The sequence below is a fragment of the Zootermopsis nevadensis genome, unplaced genomic scaffold, assembly GCF_977971745.1.
Source record: "Zootermopsis nevadensis isolate Lab colony 2312 unplaced genomic scaffold, Znev_1.0 Znev_ptg000040l, whole genome shotgun sequence".
NCBI classification, from domain to species: Eukaryota; Metazoa; Arthropoda; class Insecta; order Blattodea; family Termopsidae; genus Zootermopsis; species Zootermopsis nevadensis.
The window spans coordinates 1,272,493-1,293,257 of record NW_028259172.1 but is presented as its reverse complement, the minus strand read 5'-3'; the positions used below and the strand labels follow the sequence as shown (position 1 = coordinate 1,293,257).

At 38.9% G+C, this 20,765-nt stretch overlaps 2 protein-coding genes across 2 annotated transcripts in view; both read right to left on the bottom strand.

The window, feature by feature from the left end:
- Positions 1 to 2,170, bottom strand: part of LOC110836945 (protocadherin Fat 3-like) — a 251,388-nt gene extending 249,218 nt beyond the window's left edge. Inside the window, exon 1 of the mRNA XM_087360253.1 lies at positions 2,102 to 2,170. The gene's annotated coding sequence lies outside the window, so the exon portion shown is untranslated. The remainder of the gene's footprint in view (positions 1 to 2,101) is intronic.
- The window catches only part of LOC147871758 (uncharacterized), a 213,571-nt gene that overhangs the window by 2,804 nt on the left and 190,002 nt on the right, over positions 1 to 20,765 (bottom strand). The window lies entirely within an intron of this gene.

Sequence of the window (20,765 nt, the reverse complement as noted above, 5' to 3'; positions counted from 1 at the left end):
GTTTAGCAACGTTTCAGAGGTCCTTGCTGCCTCCGTCATCAGGGCGATGAGTAGAGGTACTTAGAAAATGCTGTTCAACACACGTCATAAGCAGCCCGAGTATTTATGACGCATATCACAAGCATGTTCAATAAATACACTTTCTAAGACGTATGCAATTTTATTTACCTTCTTTCCATTATGTTTCTCCATCAAAGTAAATATTCATTACACATTTTATCGACAGTCGGACTAAAATCTTACCCGTTTACGACAATGTAATTCCATAAATCGCAGTACAAATAGATATTCAAGCAGAAAATCATTCATCAATTTCTTGGTTGGATTTTATTTCCATGTCAGACACTTTCAGTTTATTATAAGTAATCTTACAATCATTTTCAACCAAAATCATGTTCGCACCTGCGAGATTGCATATTATTATTACCAAAATACCTTCGCATTCTGGTGTGATTGTTCCGGGAGCGGGGGGGGGGTTGCATTTAATAATACTACACACACCCCACGTGACACCTGGGATAGATGTGCTCCGAGGCACCTGGAAACTGCAATTCAACTTCAACTCATCTCGCAATGAACCACGACTGAACAAAACGCATGCAAGAAAATGTTGGAAACTCAACCGAGAAATAATTCAGGATGTCAGTTTCCTCATAGTTAAGACCCTTTCCTACAAAGACTACTGAACAACTAACTATAGAGATAGATTTATTTTGTCTACACGCACTGAAGAAACAGCTGGTTTTCCACCGAAACACAGAAGCAATTGAAACTGAGTTGCAGTTTCCAGTTGCCTTAATGCACACACGGCCCCAGACATTGATTTAACATCGCACTTCAAGACTTCTGGGTTTAACAACGTATGCACGGAAAAGATGCGTGAGGCCTGTCTGTCTGGATTATGACGTAATCACGGGGGATTCCCCAAGTTGTTGCGGGGCTGGCTGCGAATTCTGTACGTAAGAATTCTCCTTTTTGGAATCACCAACGCGTTAGGTAGGCCGCACACCGGCATGCGTCAAGACATGTAACAGTCAAGACACGATGTCTGCGACATGACGTAAAGAAAGAGCACAATTGAAACGAATGAGATTATGAAAACCGCCGCACACCGGTCTGAGTCATGATGTTGACGTCAGCTTCATGCTGCAGACACGTGCAGCGAGACTCGGATTGTTCCTTTTCTGTGCGTCAGGACTGAGACATCAGTACTCAAGTAACAGGACCAGTGTACGTTATCGACATGAGTGAAGAATAACAAATATTAAGATAGTGCAGACGGTTGAGAAATTCCCGGTAATATACGATTATTCGACCCCGGGCCACTCAAACAAGGAGGAGGTTGATAAAGCTTGGCATGCAGTTTCAAAAGTGCACTGATTAATTTTATTTTAATGAGCTAATGACTGAATTAACTATTATACACACTGAGCTTAAGCTCGTTTCGTACAAGTCTGCTCTCACTCACACATAAAACGAAAAGATTTATGTTAAAGTGTACTTATTCTACAAATGAAGAGCTACGTTTGGTTTCAAAAAGTAAGAACACAAATGGATTCTGGGGACATTCGATAATAAGACTGGAATTTCATCGGATCGTTTAACAAGTCGCGCGCTAAAACGTACGCACCATGTTGAGCACACGACTCATTAAAGTCATGAATCCACTTCCATTTCCTTCCTTTACGTACTTTCAACCACTGGACGACGTCATGTCATCAACTAGAGAAGATGTGATAAGACGCAGACACGTGCTACTTCGGTGTGCGGACTCGAGTCTGAATCACGAATAAAGCAAGACTGCGTCTTTTGTCTCATGTCTTGATGCTTGTCTTGACGCAGTTGGTGTGCGGCTGCTCTTACTTCCGTCACACATAAACGCATATAGCCCTCAAGGGACAGCTATTTTTGTCAGATTTCAACCAAAATTGGAAAGTGTCGACAAAATTTAGCAACACTGTCCAGTATCAAATTCCACAAATATCTCTGACGCCGTTTTAGAGTTTTTGAATGCGAACAGGAAGGCTTGATGAAGACAAAAGATGCATTTTTTTTTGCAACTTTCATCTCCAGAATGCTAGATACCGAATTTCCACATCACCTGTACCAAAACGGAAGACAGTCCATGGATAAAGAACAGTGACAGCTCTGTCGCTGAACAGCTGGTCTAGCCGCTGAAGCAAGGAAAACAAACAAAAACCAGAATTAGACCGCGCAAAGATAATATAATATTTCAGTTGTATATAACAATATAAAAGCTGTGTCTGACATGACCGGAAACCTGCAAGTTCATCCTCTGCTAATTCCTGACGAGCTAACCGGTAACTGAACCTGATCTGCTAGCCAATTTCGCATTCAATGCTGCTATTTACGAGTATAGTATACCAAAGCCAAATTGCATCCCGCTGAACAAACCTAGCAAGTCGTAAGCCTACAAAATTAAACCACGAGTTCTCAACAAACCAATGCATGAGTTGTCACCCAGATTATAACATTACACATACTGGGCACAGCATCCAACAGAATGCGTTACTTCCAATGCATTAATCCAGAAGTTTATAAATAATAACATAGGCCTGCCACCAGTTCTTAGAAATAAAAACGCTAATCAATTATTGAACAGTCCACATCATCAATCAAGTAGAGTTATAGCTACAATTTTAAAAACTTTTACACTGACAAGAAGCCAATCAATTTTCGATTTCGATACTGTCTCAGCATGTGCTTATTTCACATTTTTAAATACGACTTTACGTCTGAGCTGATAAGTAACAACATTTTAGGAAGCTGTACATCGTCCAATTATAACACCATGAAAAGGTAAATTATAGCCGCTCAGCTAATTAATAAATAACATCGCCATTTATGGAACCCGTGTCCTGTCCTGAGCCAGTTTAATTCAGTGCACGTCCCTACGCGCTTATTGTTTTAAAATCCATTTTAGTATTGTATCATACGACCTACGTTCAATCTCCCAAGTACTCTTCCATTAAAGGGTTTCCGTCGATAATCTGAATGCATGTTAATAACGCTGAAAAATCACGCGAACTTTCGGTACAAGAACTTTTAACCACAGTTAATTAAAGTACAAAGATGCACTGCTGCACACACAGATGCACCAGAATGTTCCAGAAAGAGAAGAAATACCAATTATTGGACTATAGTGCATGAATTTGGCTTTACGAGCCTAAAACCTAACCGGTTCTGAAATTATAATATAATTGTTTAATAATAATAATGATTCAATTCAATTCATTTATTAAAGTGCTTAACAACAGCCAAAAAGGCCAATAACAGCCAAGCACTAACAATACAAACAATACAATAAAAAAAACTAAATATATAAATGTACAGTGTTAATTTAATGCAAAATAATTAATAAGTAAATAAACTAAATATACCTAAGTCATATAATTCAATTAATAATACTATATAAAACAAAACAAAAAAAACTTATAAAATGATGACAATAATAATAAACAACAGGGAGAAGTTTCCACTCCCAAATTCATTTCCCTACGATTAATTTCATTAATGGTATTATTCTCGCACCTACACCTACACCTAAGCCCGCAGGTTGGCCTCTCCTTTCTGGCTTTCCAAACAAAACGTACGAATTTCTGATCTTCACTCTGCCGACTTCATCGTCGACTTCGTTATTCCAAAATTATTTCGGGAACAGCACTAATTGTCAAGCTCTTGACTGTGTAATTCTTTGCGATCTCCAGTCAGTTCATCACTCCTGGGCGCAAATATATTCCTCAGAACCCTCCTCTTTACACCAAGGAACTGAAAAAGCTTTTGATATCTGGCCTCAAAAAGTAGTTTGTTCCCAAGCTATTCGATTACATTCTAATATCGATAAGAATCATTAATATACAGGGTGATTCTAAAAGGACTTTACAACTTTGAAAGTGTATAGAAATTTGACACCTCAAATGATTATGTAAGGTTTCTGATTAAATTTCTAGATACCTTCAAAGTTGTAAAGTCCTTTTAGAATCATTAATATATATTGTGTACAGTCATCAGTATTATTTTTATAGCCTGAGGATACAAAACGTTTTTGAAATGCGTAGTACATACGAAAGAGAGAGTGGTACAGCAAGCTGGTCAAAGTGAACCAGCGCCAAGCGTGTGTCAGCTGGCAGAGTCCTATTCTTAGAAAGCATTTGGTTAGGTACAGAAATTATATGGATAATCCTAAAAACATTAACCAAGTGGACGCCAGTTCATGAACTCCACTTAAACGATACTCAGACAAACAAAAACATGACGAATGTGAAATAATTTCGTTTATTTTAGTGTTTACGACACATTTTACAGCGAAGCATATATTTATAAATAAGCAGCTTAATTATGGGAAATATAAAATGTTTATGGGAAGTGTTTTTACCTAAATACCATTTTTGATTGCAACTATACACCAATATAAATTACGGTACTGTCTATAAAAGGGCAAAGTCCTCGAGAATGGAGAGATATTTACAGAACCCGAAAGTTCATTACCTTGTTCACCAGAGACCGTCACTAGCAGCTATCCGATGACAAATTAATCGCTTCTAATCATCTCATTTGACAGTCGTGAATTTGTGCAAATCATTCTGTTCATGTTGCTCTCTCATACGTTTGACGTGTATATATTACACTCTGAAGTTTCCCCAAATGCTCAGTGCCATTGTAAATTTTCGAACACCTATCGGCAGCTTTCAGCAATACAGATGGCCATCATCATCGTCCTGATGACGGAGGCAGTACGCACCTCCGAAGCGTTGGTCAACTTATGATACTACAGGCGCAATATGCCGGAAAGCTGGCGGCTAATATGAAAATGGTCGTCTTCCGGCTTGCTGTAGTATGGCAGATGTTTCAGGGTGTCGATGGCGGCAACAAGCACCTCTGAAACGTCGGTAAAATTCTGTCAGACTACAGAGCGCAAAAACCCAAAATGACAGCTATCCTCAAGCTAGAAAAAATTCACACGAATCACAATACATAAATCCATAGACAATTTTGAAAAAAGTGTAAAATACACCAATCCGAAGTCAGAACTAGCTAGTTCTTTGTAACTTTAGTCGGCTTGCACAATCAAGCTGCATTTCTGTCGCTATTATTCATTCGCGTTTTGTAACAACTTCAAATTCTACAGAATAAACAAGAATAAAGGAAGGACGTCACGCCACTGATACAGATGCGGTCCTATTATTCTTCTGTTCACAAGAATGTACATGAGTCATCCTGTTTCTTACCCACAGGCAACGACCGATACTACGAAGCACGACTTGTAAATGTGTATTTTGTGCAACTTTGCACAATCCGCGGAAACGCACTCGTAACTGTATTCAATATTAACCTCCCGATTACGAAGATGTGCATGTAAGTGGTTAGCATGGCCGATTCGTATTCACCGCGTAGCACATTCGATTTTTTCCCCCTAAGGTATTTCATTTCTGAGATTCATAATTCTCCATAGTCCAAGAATGCGAATGCTGGGATAGTATCTCAAAACAAGTAAAACACCTTCCTCCCACCTCAACATTCAAAGTCATAGGCAGGGCCGTTGAACAAACGACTGTTCAATTATTCGTAAATTTGTGCTATTCTAACATTCTCCCACGAAAGCGTGCATCAGAACTGTTGGATGTAAAACTATCACAATGATTTATCAATCTCCCCGCTTCCAGTCTGACCAGATGCCCACATTCTTCGGTTCATTAGAATATAATGGAAATGCTCCCACTTACCTTACTGTCGACATCCGTTTCTTCTGAATCCCTGATGAGTGGTTCGATTACCTCACAACGTTTTCTCCAACTTCCCTCCACAAAAAATACACTTAAACTGCGTGTTAGAGGTATCTTCTTCATCCACAATATGTATTAAGAAAATATGTAGGAATGGACTAACAACAAAACAATCACTTCAAACACTTCTCAAAACTATCATGAAATGCGCAAAATATCAGAACACTTACGCAATTCCTATTCATATATGTCACTAGTGTCGTGTTGAAAAAAACTGTGCAAAGAACGAGTTGAGCGGGATTTGATCGCGTTACGTGAGCCCTAGCTCTAACCAACCGGCTTCCACACACGTCGCCTGTCGCAACCCTACTGACTGAAGAGCGAAGCCTAGCGGACGGTCGGCACGCTAACCTGTACTGGGCTGCCAGACGAGTTCACTAGCAGTTGGTTGCGGGGGGCGGCCGTCAGACTGCGGACAAACAGGGGCAAGCTTTAATAAGACCTTGAGGATGGCTGCGCCGTGTGGTTTGGTAGGCGTTTACGGACGTTTCAAAGGTGTTAGTTCCATCACGGCGGTGCGAAACAAACAAGAACGAAGATGAGTATGTCACAGACACTCATCGCCCTGTTTGAACGTATTTGTCACAGTTTTTCGCCTTGAATCGCAGGTCACATGACGCAAAGAATGAGTCTCCGCCGTTGATGCGTTCTGTTTTTGTACTATGTGGCTCGGTTTTTGAAGGTGTAAAACTTGGCGTCTCTGTGGAAGCAACACAGATTAAGAATGGGAATTGAAGTTCTCACGGCGAAGAATATGAAGATCGCTGTCTTCGGCCGTGTGGTCTGCAAACCACATAGGCGCCACATTCCAGAACTTCGACGCGAGAGAGATGAAATTATGGGAGGTTGGAGATAAATCCGTGAACAGCGTCACAATTTGCATTATTATCGAAATAGAAACAAAAGATAATAAAAAACATTTAGGATGATATGCATAGAACATGCAGCAACTATGATTTAAATGAGAAATGCATGCAACATTTTGGTTTGGAAACCATAGATATGAAGACCTATGGGAGGAGAATAATATCAAAATTGAACCTTAAGGACAAGGTTGGAGAGTGTGGACTAGATTCATTTGGCACGGGACAGGTACTGGTGTTGAGATTTTGTGAACAGGCAAAGGAACTTCGGGTTCAACAAAAGACGAAAACAATTTCTGATCGTAAAATCATTTTCCCAAGCAGATCTCTGCTTCATATAGTTATTATACGTGCTACATGTCCGGCTCATCTAATTCTTCTTCATCTTAATCATTCTTATTATTATGAAGGGTACTGTAACCTTCCCTCCGCTTTGCCTTATCACTCCACGGAAGTTGCCACGGGTTCAAACCCTGTAGCGTGCCCGGTCATCTGCGGTTACAACTTAAGATATATTTTTAGGTAGGTGGAAGGATATAAAGGAATATTTTGTGCGGGTTCTATCGGTGAACAAGAGTCTCAGGGAATATACGGGGAAACCGATGGTTGAAGCACAAAGGAAGCGAAATCTCTTGTCATGGGCAACTGATAGACGACACTGAGATGTTCTTGGAGAAGTACACTTTTATTGTCACTTGAGACATACAGACACTTAATGTAAGGCAGCGCGATGATTCGGATGTTTGTCTTTATTTGTTAGATTTTTAGGTTCAAGTAGAATGTGTCTGATCGAATGGAGAACAAAACGTAAGCAGCCCAACAGCACAAGTGCCAGGTAAAGAATACCCCCTAATTTTGTAGTTGTACTAAATTTTGAATTGAATACGTAGATCCGATTCGTTCCCCATGACGTCAGAAACACGCCGAAAAGACATATTCAAATTTCATTTATCCGTCGCCCCACAGCTACCGTTCTTTGACAATAATCATTCCTTATCTTGAAAGACTTAATTTTTCGCCTCGTAAACAAGTTTAACGAGTGCTAGAGCTTTGTGGAAGTCATGTCACCGCTAGACGGAAAGTCTGGAAAGAACGACTGATTGTCGCTTCTCTTTTCCAATTTGATACATTAAACAATGCCAACGTTCACGAAATTAATTAAATTTTGATGAAATAAGGCGTGTCTAATTACCATCTAATTACGCCTCCTTCCTTTTGACGTGAAGACGTCTTTAAAATCGATGCCGGGTGTGGGGAGGCAATCGCGCCCAAATGAGCGACAGTTTCTGTCGAAGTAATTTCAAACTTCAATAACTCGGCTAAAAATAGACATAGTCTCGTTCTAGAGAGGAAGGATGAACGTTTGTGCCAGTACCGCTCCGACATTCGTGGCGGCCGGACGTCGCGAACTGCGCACGCGCAAAGTGAACTCACGATTTTCGACTTTCCGGATTCGACACGTGTCCATAAACGGGATCATATCTCAGAGACTAATTATCCGATCCGAGTGAACCAAGTGTTGTTTTGAAGAGGAGTGTATATGTTACAACTCATCTTGGCCTCCAAGTGTGTGTCTCAAAAACTCAAAAAGATACGAGGCTGTGAATTTGAAAAAGTTTGAAAAGTTCCCGATTTTCTTAAAATGTCGCGATATATGAGGGCAAAGTACAACCAGAACTATACACGATTGACGTTTCCACGAAAATAACTGCGGCAGTGTCCGACACTGCCTATCAATTTTTTTATAAACCAGATTAATGCGCCAAAGTCTGGTTTATCTTTTCATCTCAAGGTTCAGCCCGTTCGGGAATCGAACTACGAACCTGGACTGGCACAGTTCACTTGAAGGTGGTCATTATACAACAAAAACAACTTTAGAAAATTACGTTATTTCGATTAATGCACTGAAACATGAGGAAAAATATTTACAGATGTATCCACTTAAATAAATATTAATAAAACATGAAAGGACATCAAAATACAAGAACGGCTAAAGATTTATCAACACACTTGGCCAACTGAATCAGTCACTGTCACAATCCTTTACAGAATCAGCAATTTTCTATGTATTTGAGGAAAAATGTATAGTTACAATCAATGGTCTTCCTAAATATAATCTCGTGAAAATTCATTAACGTCTTCCTCTGTAGCTGATACATTCTTGTTATATAATTAAGGCAGTTTTATTGAAAATATTCTGTAACTTGATTCTAATTGTAGTGTACTTCCTGGGTTAGATTAGTGTCGAAAGAGAATATGCATACCCAAAGTAAACAGACTTTGTGATTATTTCCTCTCGCTGGTTTTTCTCATATTCATAACAGTAATAACATTACAGTATGTTAAAATGAGACCTGTAGGACCAGAGCTTAGAGGGGTTCATACTGAGTTATCACATTTACGTATTCCTTCAAACGCAAAATGAGCGAGAGAACTCATTATTATAGTGGTTTGAGTAAACCGGAAAGTAAATTAACTGTGTCGTCAGGATTCATATTTCTGACAGACTGTTATTTTACGGGGCATTATAGGTAGGATTAGTGCACGTTTACCTGCCTGCCCGCCTAAGCTTCTGCAATGCGCTTCGAAGATAATCATTCAAATCCAGCTCCATGCTCGCGTCTGTTTAACAGAGTTCTTTATACCATTTCATCGTTTTAACACACACCATAGAAATAATATACAAAGTGGTAGGCTATGTAAATGGGGTCTTTATCCTGGCGTCTCGAATGACAGTCAAGTTTGAGTGATAGAGATAAAACATGCTCTAATTTAATCTTACCTTTTGGATAAACAAACGTCTCTCTTTTTACAGTTCTACTTGTAAATTAAGTGCAGAAGTCGTTAAATGCGTGAAACAACACTTAAGCTTATACTTCTGAAGTGTATTTACTCTATATGATTGTGTAACTAAGAGTCCTTTCATTGTACCTTAAGCTTTTAAATACAAGAATATTCCGAAGAAAAGGCAAGTCACGAAATGGATTAAGCCATAAAAAGGGGTCATAGGCCTGTTGGAAGAAACTGTTTAGGAAGCTGAGCCAATAACTGCCAGAGATGACACAACTATTTGGCCTAATTACTTTTTAAGGAAAGGAAGGCTTATAGCGTCTTATGCGTCACTGTGTCTGTATTTCTTCCTCCAAATAACTTTTGAACGAAGTATACAACACTACATCCACACCTTTGTGTAATATAATTCGTTACTTACAATAAAAGAAATATAATAGTAGCCTGAAGTTCTGTGGTGGAAACGACGCAGAGTCCGTGAGAAATTTCCCATCTACGACCTGGTCTCCAAAGCGGCTTCCTTCTTCAGGATTTAGGAATAATTTTTTTTTGTTCATTTACCATAAATTCTATCAAAGTATCACTCAAATTGGACAAACGAGATAATTAAAATTACAGATACAGGATTCATCCCGCTATAAATATGAACATTTATGTTTTTATTTTGTACCTTATATTTTATTATTGTTTTACACTTATATTAGTGTTTACCTAGGTAGGTTATTTTCTTTTTATCAAATTTCTATCTTTGTATTAGTGTTTGCCTGTTATAGGCTCTTTGCTGTTGGCAAACACTCAACAAAGGAATTGAAATATTGTTGTTATTATTATTATTTAGTATTATATATTTTATTTAGAATTATTAAATTGAATTATATTACTTAGGTATCGTATTTAGCCCATTTATTTGTGAAATATTATTCAATAAATGAATCGAATTATTATTATTATTATTATTATTATTATTATTAATATGGTACATTTAATATTTAGTTTCATTTGTTTCTTTCTTTTACTTTTATTATTATTGAAATAAATTAATTACTTATTATATTTTATCCTGTACTCTGGTTTAGTGCTTGGCAGTTATTGGCCTTTTTGGCAGTTGTAAAGCACTTAAATAAATGAATTGAATTTCTTGTACTTGCGATTACTAACCCTTAAAAATTAACATGTCTTATGGTATTTCCTGTTTTGCACTCAGCTCCGTTCAACTATCTCACGTGATATACTAGATACAAAAATAGAGAGAGAGAGAGAATATAATTATGTTTCCCTTGGAGTCTCTCCATGTAGCAGACAAGAACTAGCCTAATTAATGTCGAGTATATGTCACTTCCATAAATATGCATTTTACCAAGTCCTCACTCTACTCGGCCTTGGCCCGCGTTAAGAATGGTTGGCACATCCAGCGACACTTGTACTGGCGCTGTATAATACAGACTCGAAGTTTTCAATCTCAACACCATTATAACATAATATAATATAATAATGTGAAAGAGACAAGGAGACCACGTGGCACTAGGCACAGAATCTCCTAATATTCCTTCTCCTGCTGATGTCACTGATTTAAATTAACTCTCTCCTTCTCTCTGCTTTTCTTGTCATCGCTCGTCGTAATTAAAGTTTCAGTTTCAAGAATGTCGGCTGTCGCCCGGAGCCAGTGTGGCATCGTCCTGCAGCCTGTGGTCCAAGGTGTCACCTGTTACTGCAGAACAGCGTCAGAACGGGGCTTGTTTATTACACGTCTGTTAGGGATGTCCAAGGTCGCGTTAAATAATCGATTTATTTTTCACAGACGGGTTTGAATTTGATCCGTAAAAGAATAGACGACACGGGAAGTTGTGGGCACAGCTCGGATTTCGTATTCAAGCGGTTCTGGACGGAGGATTTTCATGTTTTTCTCAGTACCTCACGGCTAAGAGAGTACCTTTACAATACGAAACAGTCGTCAGTGGGGTATCCACCACCGAAAACTTACACGGTTTCCCTCAGTGATGCAAATTGACATTTTTTGTTCATACTTCAAATAGAATTATAAAACGTAAGTGACCAATCCCGTTAATCCAGTTGATTATACGTTACGAATTGACGGTCCGAACAGGTGAGCTCAGCGGTAATGTGTCTAGCTCATTTTTGAAAGGTTCCAGCTTCGAATCCTGATCGGTTTCCGGTTATCGTATTTGACTTCATAAGCGTCTCGTGGAGCGTGTGTAAACCCAATGAAAACTAGAAAAACAATGATGAAATAAATACAAAACGAGATGCTTCATGATCTATTCATTCCATTTTTATTACTATAATAATTAAACAAAGGAAGATGAGATGGGTGGAAAATGTAACATATTGTGGGAAACGAGAAATGCATGTAATTATTTTGCAAGAAAATCTGCAAGAAGGAGAGAATATGGGAGAAGTGACCGTAGATGATATGATAAACTGTGGCTGCATTCAAGTATTTTGATACAGGATCCAGTGTTGCGCTATTTTTGAACACAGTAACGAATCTTCGACTTTCAAGGACACTCGTATTTCTTAATCACCTAAATGAAGTATTAAATTTTCAAGACAGATTCTGTACTGTGAAACAAATTTTTTTTAGTACAGAATCTTCAAACTCTATCAAGTACATTTTATTCATTACTAAATTAAATGTTCTATTAGCAGTACAGGCGCTGTGCAACAAGCAGACCAAATGGGATCTGATAGGTGACCGGATCGGTTTCCAGTGTCCGTCCGCAGTGACACGGAAAGCTCTTTACTCTTGTGTAAATCGCTGAAAACGGAATTCCTGTTCCCGCTTCCATCATGTGTCACGACATGAAACCTCTCTTGGTGCAATCAATCAGCTTCGGTCAGTAAGAGAGCTGGAAAGGCAACGAGAGGAGACCTGAAGACGCCTTCCTGCCCTCCTTTCGTGCTTACCGCTTTTGTTTCTACCGTCATATCATCAATTTTGGTTTAGCAGAACAGAAACGCCGACCTACGTAACTTCCGAAAATGAAAGCGAAAACTGAAGTTTCTTACACTAAGTAAACAGAACTACAAGAATTACAAATATTTGGCTGAAACGATAACCGTAGACAAACAGCCTCCTATCTACAGCGTGTGTCGCATGATGTTTGCCAGGTGGTAAAGAATCCAGTACGTGGTTACTTTGTGCCACACTACTCCTTTACGTCTTTAAAGGTTTTGATGCGATTTGACATTACGACAGTCATGGGAAATGCTGTTCGTCAAATCGACGGTAAATAAGAAACTTAACTAAAATATATGAGATTTAATTGGTAGAGAGTAGTGTGAGAATTTACATGTACGATTATTCAATTACATTTAGGTCACAGAGTGTTCATAAAGTTGACTTGCTGAGAGAGTAAAATGTGAAGACCAAATATTGAATTTGCTCTATCTCACTCGATCTGCGCTTGGCGCAAAGTCATGTGTGTGTGCACACGGGAGAATATAAGTAGCAAGACGTGGGATACATGACTAATATAATCCACCATACTTACTTCAGGACTTTATTAGAACTTATAAAGTGCATATTTACAACAGTAGATATTCTTTTCCCCACTTAATGGTACCTGCACCTTGTCGTGGTGGTGGGGCTTGAGTACCTCAGTGGCCCCAAGAGCTACTGGTAGGGCCTCCCTAGCCAGATTGGTCGAGGGGGACAGGTCAGACTAAAACAGGTACCGTGGTCCTCCAGGTTGGGGGTTGTCACAAGGCTGACAACCTTGCACCGTAAAAAGGAAGATGTTTCGAAACCTCAATCAAAGCCTCGGACAGACGGACCTAACAGGAGAGGAGAATTGAGGAGGCCATGGTCCGAATACGGACCGGAGAGCCATAGAAGAAGAAGAAGAAGAAGAAGAAGATATTATTTTCAACATGAAACATATTTCAAAGCGGCACAACAAAACTACAATGGAACAGCTCCTACAAAACTAATTTCAATAGACATACAAGTCTCTGTTAAGGAAATTAGTTTTCTTGTCTCATATAATCCATACACTTCACTAATAAAAATATAATACCAGTTCCCTACAATAGGAGCTTTTATAAACAATCGAAACATATATTAACACATTTACTCCCAGACTAGTCAGGTGGCCCTGACTGATCAAAGTTTTGATAATGTGCTGCTTGGTCAGGACTGACGAACACCTCATGAGACGGTGATAGATGAGCGTGGAAGAACGGTGGAATGATGATCTTCAGTGGAAAACCGAAGAATTCGAGAGGAACCTGCCCCAGTGCCACTTCGTCCAACACGAATCTCGCTTACAACCAAATGAGACTGAATCCTGGTATTTGCGACAACAAGCCAGCGTCAAACTGCCTGATATGTTTATGGTGAAGTAACCAGCTGAAGAGATTGCTGGAAAGGTATGAAACCTGAAGTAATTAAATTGTGTATTTCTTAATTTGTATTGCAAATAACGTGCAGTCGCTTATTACAAAACAACAAGACGGTTCAAGCTTTTTTTATCTGTGAGATAAAGCAATGTATCTCACGTTCCAGCAGGGGAGTACATGTACTTCTGGTTCAGAATCCCTGGCCGGAATTGCAGTTAATGACCTTGATATAAGCTGCCTTTTCCGGATATCTGTAGCACTTAGTTCTGTCAGATCTACTTACTGCAGCCACATCGTTGGCTTCCCAAAGCCTTGCTCTGTGGTCAGATTCCCATGGGAGAACGGTCAGCCTGTCAGGGCATTTTCTTTTGCAAGGCTCACAGACTTCTTGGCTAACTATGGCCTCTTGAAAGGTTTCACTTTGCCTTCTGCTGCGATACAAACCAACGAAGTAAAGGTAAAGAGAACACGGACCGCCACTAGACATTCATGTTACTTCCTCAGAGCGGAACATTCACAGTTTCAGAAGGTGCAGAGAGCTAGAAGGAGACCCGACTTTGAATACTGAAAACTGAAACTGAAATAAAGCAATATATTTTGAAGACTCTTTGTCAAGTGTCATTTATTCAGTCCTCTTTCTGGCTTGTATATTGCGTTGGAACTATTCTAATGAAGAGATATGTCAGAGATTAAGACGCATGACTTCTATTCCGATTCTCATCTCAATTTCTCGTGGATATATCGTGGCTTACCTCAGAATCCGAAGGTGAATACCATGATAGTACTTAGAAACAGGACACGACGACACCCTTCTGGATTCTTGCCTAATATAGTTAATGAATAAATGTCTATCTCATTCGACGCACTGTAACCTACTGAGATGAATCAGCGCCATTCTTTAATCTATGAATTAATAAAATCCAAGCAAATATCAGAATAGCATGGACTACAGTCCCTGAGAAGTTAAAAATAATGCAGGTAGCTATAAACTTTCGTGTGTTTTATGGAAAATGCATAATCTTTTGCGTGTTCACTGAGTATACAGAATATTTATTTACGTTTCGTTCTAATATCGTATTACCAACGCCTCGGTCTCCCAAGGGGTCTTTACTCATCAGATATTCCGTCTCTAATTTTGTGCAAACTTCTCATCTCTTTTAGGCTTTGTGGTTTAATATTTGCTGTTATCAACAAAGATAAGGCTGCTTGCCATCTGCGTCGCTTCTGTTTTAATACTTTATGTAGCATGAACGCAATTTTATTAATCCTAGACCCTGGCTGTGTGCGTGATCCATAGCCTTGGTACAACATGGCCTGCAGCGATCTCTACAGGAGACCGCCGCAACACGCACCCTTCTCATCCCTGGAAAATTTTAAAACACTTTCGAACCCAGCCACGGTGCTAGGAATATCATCAGCCTTCAGGGGGCGTTTTACTGACTCCTCCTTGCTACTGTTCATGACTCAGGACTGTCCAAATTCTAGACAAAACAAATCTAACTGACTGAAGAATCATCATTAATATCTGTATTAATCGGTGAGATGGGAAATACATACAAAATTTTAGCCTGTAAACCTAAAGAGAAGTCACTACCTGGAAAGATAAGGCGTAAAAGGGAAGATAATATTAAAAAAGAAGGCGTGAATGTGTGTGTGCATTTGGGTTCCAACAGACCAATGGGAACTCTTTTTTTACCGTTGAGTCGCCCTGATGATGGAGGAAATAATTCACTTCAGAAAAGTCGATAAAATTCTACCAGACTGCTACTACGAAACTTTCCAGAAGACAGCCATCTTCTCAATGTATCTTCCTTTTTCCTAGTAGTGATAATAAAAGGACGTGATATGAATACAGGGAGTGACCAAGTATTTTCTGAAGGCTTAAGTATTAAAAGCCCAGTGGTAACTATATGTATCTTCAGTTTAACATCAGTAACGCTCCATTTTTACCTGCCGACTGTATTTATTGATTTTGCGTAATTTTAAGAAAAATGCCTGTTATTTCTGTAAATAGCATTAACCAATTGATCGTTATAACTGAGACGTGTTGCGTTGCGTTTGCAAGAATTAAACTTCTAAATATTGCTTGGACAAGCTTCAGCTTCAAAAGCTAAATTAATAGATATTGTCTCTTTAGTAAATTGAAATTAAACAAAGAAGTTATATATACATTTTAATAATTCTGAGAAGTCAGCTTTTTTGTTTAATGTTAATTCAGTTTTATTTTTCTTTGTTATTCTGCGTTGTAAAGTACTGCAGCGAATGTAAAATCAAACAAGGACATTTTTTGAGGGGCTGTTTTGTAATAAAACGACTAGACGAAATTATTACGCCCTTTTGCAGAGAAATCTGACACGAATGCAAAGTTTGATACGTCGCCGTCTGGTACTAAAGACAAAATGTAATTGATAAAAGAATTTGTAGGCGGTCCGCGTTGAATTCCATCCTGAAGTGCAAGCGATTCAGAAAGGTTTGAAAACGACTGTTGTAGGTAGACATCGTTCCAAGTTCTTAACTAAACGGCTCTGAGTAGAGGTAAGCTACCGACGTCTTGTCATATTACTGTATCCGCATGCTTTATTTCTCTACGTAATGTAAACGCATAAACCAACACCGGAACTCGGTGTTAGAGAAAATGCACTCCCTTAAAATGTATAATGAAAGTAGACAACGGTTCGAGTATGCCTAATTACATTAGGAATAAAAGCATTATAATATTACATTTACTTTAAAACCCTTTAAAAGGCAAGGTCTTTAACCCTTTTCTGCACTGCAGATGAGTCGTAATTTGAGTTTGTGCAAGTTCACGGTGCTATAGCACTGTAGTAAAACATTACTCATCACGTCTCTCTGAGTAAGAATCTATGTTGAAATGTACATGAAATGACACAACCGTACACCATGAGACAGGTACTTAAGTAATAGTCCTATTTGATAAGGAGTAAACAAATCAAAAATAATTAGTACGAATGAGAGAGATGTGAAGTACATAAACATTTTGATCGCAATTCCTTCACAGACGACAACACATGGTTGATGCCAGGAACATATTAAAATGTATCTTAAGCATAAGTTGAGAAAGTGGATTGGATTTATCTGGCTCCGAATAGTGACGAGTAGGTGGATCTTTTGAAGCCGGTAATGATTTCCAGGATCCATAAAAGGCGGAGAATTTCTCGAGGAGATGAGCGACTGTAAGCTAACAAGAAACACTGTGCTTCATGAAAATAATTTGTACTTGATGAGAGCACAAGGGAGCAAAGCAACATCTTATTCATAACGGCGAAACAGTCCACCATATGCAAAACTGCAAACAAATGTGTTATACAAAAATTACATAAATCAAATAGTCAGAATATATTAATATATTTTCTGTATGCTGAGTGCTAAACTTTGAATATTTTCCAAGGCAAGCAACTACATATTCCACTAAGGCAAGCCGACGAAATGAAACAGTGCTCAGTTCTGAACGTAGCTTTTGACTAACTGGTGCATTCCTGACACTGTTAAGATGGACAGAAGGGTGGGTGGGTGGGGGGGCTGATGTATCCGTCAAGAACTGCGGCTGGAGGAAGCGAATGGTAGGAGTCCGACATAGCAACTTGAACTCTGCTCTCGGTATTCTCCATCTTCAGCATACGAGGTGCGATCGGAAAGTTTCAAGACTGCGCCTATAAAAACCCGTACACTTATCTCAGGTATTAAATTCTTCCATCACCCTCGAAGTAGTTCCTCTGGGAGTGAACACAACGATCCCAGCGCCGCTGCCAAGCCTGGAAGCATCCCTGGAAATCTTTCTTTGTCAGCCTGTCAAGCACCATCTGCGATTCTGCCTGAATCTCTTCTATCGTCTCAAATCTCCTTCCCTTTAGCTGAATTTTCATCTTTGGGAAGAGGAAGAAGTCACACGGAGCTAAGAAGGGTGCGGGATGACGGCCATGGTGTTTGAGGCCAAAAACTGCCGAACTTAGAGGGCGGTGTGAGCTGGCGCGTTGTCATGATGCGTCGCATGTGGAGTTCTTCCTTTAGAATCAGCTGACAGGTCCCATAGCCTATCCCAACAATGTCGCACAAGTCGTTGATGGTACGACGTCGATCTTCGTGAATGGCCTGCCGAATCTTCGTAACATTTTCGGGCGTTGTGCTCGAAGATGGTCGTCCAGAACGCTCGTCATCATCGACAGAGGTTCGGCCATTTTTAAAACGTGAATGCCACACAAAAGTTTGTGCGGACTCCCCAAATGCTTGCTTTAGCATTTCATAGGTTTCCGTAGCCGTTTTGGCGAGTCTTTGGCAAGAGATTCAGGCAGAATCGCAGATGGTGCTTGACAGGCTGACAAAGAAAGATTTCCAGGGATGCTTCCAGGCTTGGCAGCGGCGCTGGGATCATTGTGTTCACTCCCAGGGGAACTACTTCGAGGCTGATGGATGAATTTAATACCTGAGATAAGTGTACGGGTTTTTATACGCGCAGTCTGGAAACCTTCCGATCGCACCTCGTAAGTTAAGAACGTCTGCATACCAAAGACAAACCCTAGAAATCTAAGCTTAGCTAAATGATTATCTCACTAACTAATTTTAACTAGCCAAGTATCTAACGTGCTGACTAATGTCTGACTATGCGTGTGTGTAAGCGTGCATGCATGTATGTTTATGTTTCTACCCTGATGATCGAAACAGCAAGCACCTCTGATACTCCTCCGAACTTCTACCAGACAACGCTGTGCAAGATCTCAGAAGACAATCACCTTCAAACTTTATGTTGTAACAGGTTATTTAGCTGTTTTCTATAAAACCTTTACCTGAGAGTGTTTTATCCAACCATTCATAGCTCTAATGCTATAAGCTAGGAAACTGCTTCCTGTAATCTCATTACCAAAAGCTTCATACACACAGCAAAGTGTACAGTGTCATAAATTTTATCGTACTTCACGATTACTTTCAGTTTTTACAACACTATTCACTTTTATGAGAAAGGAAAGAAAAACTTCAAGAAATGTAGTGGATATCGTCACTTTGTTTCATAAAATTGGTTTCATGTTCTTGGAGATGTAACATCCTCGCCATTCGATACTGCGACACTGACAGTATGACCAGCCCCGGAAAATATGTGAAGTAAGATCCCACATCAACCCGTGCTCTTGGGAAAAAGTATCCTCCCCTTCTGATAAGCCACATTTTCTCTCTTCTGCTGGCCATCTGTTTTTCAGTCACAGTGTTGCCAATATTAAAGCGACTAAGTAGTGATTTGTGTAATAACACGCCGAGCGAAATTGTTCACAGTGGGAAAACAAAAAATACTGTGCTAAGAGTAGGTACAATAGTAATTCAGTGCGTAGTGAAACCATCGTTTGTATAATGTGTGAGACGTACATGAGTTCGACGTATGTCTAATGATAATGATAACGAGGATGATATTAATATTCAATTAAATTATTTTATTTAAGTGTTTGCCAACAGCAAGAAGCCAATAACAGGCAAACACTGGTATATATTATCAGTGTTTGCCTGTTATTGGCTTCTTGCTGTTGGCAAACACGTAAATAAAATAATTTATAATAATAATGAAATAATAAAGAAAAATTCTACAAAACGAGATTAATTAAACTTATACATGAACAGTATTAAATATAACAGCCAAATACAGGGAACCCCAAAAAGAAACAATATTATACAAAGCAAAATAAATGAAGAAATATAAATAAAAACAAATAATCCACCTAGGGAACACAATTGTAAAACGTTAAAGAAATACAAAAAACAGATAACCAAGCTAGATCATCTATAATAATAAATATAATAATAATAACATATATACCCTAAGCTGATATTAGCCAACATCTATGCTTCTGTTGAATAGTAATTCAATTCAGTTGTTTATTCTTTGTGCGTTGACTCAACTGTCGTAAGGAAAATTACAGAAACAACACGAAATAAAAAAAAATCCAAGTGAGATTACGTAACTGTAATATAAATGAAAACGCACAGAAGTAACTAGCAGACAGAAAATTACAGTAAAGGAATATGATTTAGCGAAACAAATTTGTTCCCGACTATGTCAAGAAAATATATAATTTTGATGCTAATAATACTTATAACGATGATTATCATCACAGCAGTCTAATAAGAATAGCAGCATCATATGATTCGTGCTGAAGCGGGCCACCAACAAGTTTGTAAGATTTTTATTCTCAATGAATTCTGGTTTCTCTGCATTTTCATAAAGACGTAGAAGCCAAACAGTTTGTAGAAGAAACCACGTATTTTTCCACCACGTTTCTGCTTGTCTGCATTTTTTACACAACTGAAGTGCTGAGAGCAAGAAATGTATGTGTTAACAGAATTTGTATTGTACATAGTCTCTTTTTCCATGCACAGATAAGATACGATTGGATCATTATTTCTTCACTTCACTCCACTCCAATTTCTTTTTCCAACTCACACAACATCTGCATGAAAACATGGAATTTTAAAGGACAAGATGGCTTTCGTAGAACACATTTTAATATGCGAGTAAATTAAAAAACATTGGAAAAACAGAGCGTATTTAGTTTGGCCGTAATTGACCACACTGAACAGCCATCAGATTTTATTTACCCGATTTGTTTTTCCCGATTAAAAGAAAACTTAAAGTAACTTCGTTATTCTAAAGCTAAGGTTGATCGAAGTTCTAGGAAAAGACAAGAGTTTGTCGACTGTCCGTTCCGGTCATCTCAGATCCTTCGTGCAGGTATAATTAAAAAGAATGTGTCGGATAATTCCTTTCAAAAGCTAAATTACCTTTACTCCGAGAGCAGCCAAGTGTCGAGTCAGATATTAAACCCCTAACTTAGAACCGCGTTTACGGCAAAGTGCTAACGTGCTGCTTAGTCAGGGTTATAACACACATCACGAGGCGGTGATAAATGGGCGTAGGAAATCCGAAGAACTCGGAGAAAAACCTGCTTCA